The 4,525-nt window shown below is 34.0% G+C and overlaps 1 long non-coding RNA gene across 1 annotated transcript; it reads right to left on the bottom strand.

The window, feature by feature from the left end:
* Positions 1–542: 542 nt before the first annotated feature.
* Positions 543–3,295, bottom strand: LOC121116432 (uncharacterized). The gene is made up of 3 exons (XR_011779517.1): positions 2,075–3,295; positions 1,090–1,171; positions 543–1,018 (listed from the first exon to the last, which is right to left on the bottom strand). It is a non-coding gene; the product is annotated as an uncharacterized lncRNA (long non-coding RNA).
* Positions 3,296–4,525: the final 1,230 nt, after the last annotated feature.

Genomic DNA, 4,525 nt, shown 5'->3' with positions numbered 1-4,525 from the left:
GCATGGTTTTCCAAAATCCTTTTTGCAATTCAAAACAAAAGAGGCTAAGGTATAGATAAGCTACTTCGTCTATCTTTACCAAAAAAAGCCAAGGTACCCCGCAGGAGTGGATGTGCTATTTTTGTAGAAGAATCATGTAGATCTCCTTACACCTCTCTTATATTTTTGCACTTGTATTGCTCCTGTGGCGAGAGTAATCCAGTTATTATTTTAAGAAGAGATTCAGTCCTTCTGACTGGCTGGTATCTACGTCGGTAAATATGGAGGAGGCTCTAAAGATAAAGTTGTCATATGCAAAGTCCAAGAGATAATGTATGCGACAAAATTCAATGATCAACCTGTACCGGTAGGGATTGGAAAATTAGTCAAGGGATTGCAAATAAAGCTTCACTTTAAAAAAAAAAAAAAAGATGAATCTACTGTTATTAAACAATAGGACCCTATGTCCGGTTTATCTGGGGAAAATAAAGGAAGATCTCTAATTATATATATATTGATCTCTTTTATATGTGTTTTTATAGTTTTTTTTACTGTCAATATAATTCATAATATTCTGCTCGTCTCCTGCCAAATATATCTTTTATCAAGACATTAAAATCGATCATATCGCACTTTTGTTCCCTATTATTGGGCATTATGATATTTGAGGACAAAGCCAAAAAAGAAAATATCCAAACGCTCCCTTGAAATACTGATGTAATTTTTTTGGCTCTGAAACAACGTTTTTTTGCAAGATGTCGCTTTTTCAGTATACATGAAGATTTGTGCACGTTCCTAACAGAGATGTCATCATTTTTAACCTTCTATACTTTTTTCTTCCTTTTGCAGTATATAACAAGCCTATACACATATTGCCAATATTTTTTAAAGATTTTGATTCCAAATTTGCAATTCTGTGGTTCCAATTGAAATATTTTGCTTAAGTAGACTATCAATCATTTAAATATGAACACAACTTTAAAAAATATTCTTCCTGGTTAGAATGAAAGAAGGCATCAAAATTTACTGAAAACACCTGCTGGAAAATAAAAAAAATTATCCTCAAATTATTTTAAATTCTATTAAAATATCAGCCGTATAAAAATATACCTTTTTTAAATGGAAAAATTGTTATTACAGTTGACAACACGGCTTGAGGTCTCATAAATAATTTGTGAGGGTCACACTCCAACTGAAATTATAGGCCTGATTGTAGTCTTCAGGAACATTAGGTGCAAATTGACAGGAAGCATGATTGTAAAACATAATATTATAATAAATTTCTTCCTAAACCACATTTAGGGAAACTGCATGAAATTAATGAGAAATCATAATAAAGATTTAGGAGTGTCTCATACTTTAGCTAATAAAAAAATTGCAAAACTTCTTGGTAAGTCTTTGACAATGTTGAGGAGTAAAATACTTAATTATGCATGGTTGTCCAGAAAAAATGAACTTGAGACAAAAAACAAAGTGCCACCCTATATCTGCCATACAAACACTTTTGACTATTCATTTTTTTGGGTTAAAGACATTTATGAAATGTGGTGGCCATGATGGGAGTTTTCCATACAACCTAGGTTATAAAGAATCTGGACTATCTTTGCACGCCTCGCATTGCTTTCTAAAAGGGAACTACTACCAGAGTCACGGCTGATGGAGTAAAAAATTAAAAATATATATTTGTAATGCTCGGGCCTTCACGAGACGTAGTATATGAAATTACTATACAAACACACATTGTTATTGTAGATCTTCCTTTATTAACTACTTCCCTTCCTATGGTGCCTCTACCGATCAGGGGTGCCACCTACCATGTCTAAACATGGTTACTACACCTCCCCCTTTACGAAAAACAAAAAAGGCAACAAAAAACGATTAAAAAAATAAACACACAAAATTAAACATCACGTTCTGACAAACAGGAAATAAAAATATTTTTGTTCTGATGAACTCAGAGAAAGTTTCAGTAGGTTAAGTAGGATTATATCTGGAGATTATTTTATTCCCATTTTGTATCTAACCAGAACGGTATACGAACATAAATAATATTCTATTTCGCCAATTCTATCATCCCTTACCCAAATTCTCTTACATTTACGTATTCCCTTCGAAGTCGAAATTTTGCTCTGGTTATGATGATAAGTTCCAAGATAAGGTATATTTTTCTCAAACTGAATTTGGTGTTGAACCTATACAAGATTCTCCAATGGTTTCGCTGGGAATTTGAATATTTCTTCTGGTGTAAACTCACTATTGGTCATTTGATTGCGTGCCATTTGTATCAAGCTGAATGGAAGATTTCCGTACCATTTACCATCGTTTGTTCTAATTAATTCCTTTAGTTATATATGCCTTCTCTCCAGTAATCCATTACCTTGTGGTCTGTATGACAGAATAGTTGTATGTTTGATCCCAAGACTTGATCAAAAAGGAACTACGTATATTGCAGCTTTTCCGGAGGCAAAGTTAGAAGAGCCTTCATTATTCCCAGACATTGGATCAGATTGAGTCCCAATATCAACAAAGTCAAGGTGATTCTCCAGAGAAGATGATGATTTTATTACGTCAGAAGTGGGAAAGCTATTGTCCAATAGAGTATTTGAGCCTAGCAAATCATCATGGATTAGCATTTCTGCGTGCCATGGATCAGATTATTGAAGAAGAAAAATTGTTGGATACATTTCCTTACCTTGACAATATAACGATAGGACGAAAAATAAACAAGATCATGATATGAAGGTTAATTAACTAAAGAAGTAATAAGAAAAGAAATATAACAGTACACGAAAGTAAATTAGTTGAAAGAGTTTTAGAAATAAGTGTCTAGGTCTATGTGGTCGGGAATGATATGACAAAACCCGACCCTGAAAGGATGCAGCTTTTGCTAGAACTTCCACCTCCAAGGAATGTCAAATCACTAAAACGAGTTGGAAATGGATTCACAATTTCTCAGACAAGATTTATCCATTTGTGAGGACTGAATCATTTCTTTTAGATGCAGAGGCCCTGACTGCATAAAATATACTGAAAATTTTTTATGATTCTGCATTAAAGACAATTGATTAATAATTATCATTTTGAGTGTCATGTGATACTTCAGATTATGCTATTTTGGAGATATTAAGTCAAGTAGGAAGACTTGTTGCATTCATGTCCAAAAGTCTTCAAGGAAGTGAAAAGAATTGTCACATAGTTTTAAAAGAGGCATTGGCTATTATCGAATCAATAAGAAGATGGAGCCATTTCCTATTAAAATGTCATTTTGAGCTTATTACAGATGGAAGGTCTGTTTCATTTATGTTCGATGGGCGGAGGCGAACTAAAATCAAACATAATAAAATAAATGAATAGTGAAGGGAATCTGAGTTCTTCAATTACACCTCGTCCAAGTGAGAAAATGGTTCCTGTTGTATTTTTAAGGAAAATGAAAAGTCACAGGATATTCATTCCAAGTTGTGTCATCCTGGAGTATCAAGGTTGTTATATTATGTGCGAGCGAGGAATTACCGTTTTCAAATAGGGATGTTTGTAATACTTGATCATCTAGTAGAATATGTGCCAAACTCCAGCCAAGATTTTATAGGCCTCCCTTTGGAACTCTCATTAAAGCAACTAAAGCAATGGAACTTTTAAGTATAGATTTTAATGGCCTACTCCCTACTTGTTCTAAAAACGTATATATGCTTACTGTTGTTGATGAATTTTCTGGATTTCCTTTTGTATTCCCATGTCCAGATGTGTGATTTACTACTGTTATAAGATGTCTCGAGAAATTGTTTAGATTTTGTGAAATGCCGAGCTATACCCATTCCAACAGAGGGACTTCGTGTCTGTCTCGAAAATTAAAGAAGTTTTTTTAAGTTTGGGAGTATCCTCTATTAACTCCACACTGTATCATCCTTAAGGAAATAATCAAGTTGAAAGATATAATGGAATAATTTGGAAATCTATTTGTTTATGCTTAAAATAACAAAATATACATGAAAAGTACTGGGAGCGAGTTCTTCCCCAAGTTATGAATTCAATAAGGTCATAGTAGTGCAGTTTCACTAATAGCACTCCTCATGAAAGATTTTTCCGATTTGCAAGAAGATCTTTACGAACTTGGTTGATGAACTCAGGTCATGTAATGCTAAAAAGCTTTGTGAGAACATCTAAAAATGATCTTCAGGTGGACGAAGTTGGATAAATTGACAGCAATCCGGTTTCGCTACAATTAAATATTCTTGTGGAAAGGAGTCGTCTGTGTCAGTTAGGGACTTAGCTCCATGCATATCGGATGTTACGGAGCAAATAATAAATGGGGATTTCATTATTTTAATCAGAAACAAGAGATAAATCTCAAGCTACCGTACCCAACACATAACCTCGAGGTTTCAACGCCTTTTTTTCTGAAATACACAAACTGACCTATGGGAATCCTGAAGGTCATCCCCGTTCATAACTAATTGGTAGTGTTGGATCGGTCTAAAAAAACTAAAAAGATTTCAGTGATGTTAGTCCAATCCTAATAAAATTAGTCAGTCCAAGGACTGGTCCTTAG

The sequence above is a fragment of the Lepeophtheirus salmonis genome, chromosome 4, assembly GCF_016086655.4.
Source record: "Lepeophtheirus salmonis chromosome 4, UVic_Lsal_1.4, whole genome shotgun sequence".
Classification (NCBI taxonomy): Eukaryota; Metazoa; Arthropoda; class Copepoda; order Siphonostomatoida; family Caligidae; genus Lepeophtheirus; species Lepeophtheirus salmonis.
The sequence above is the reverse complement of the archived record's forward strand: the minus strand, read 5'-3'. Positions and strand labels throughout refer to the sequence as shown.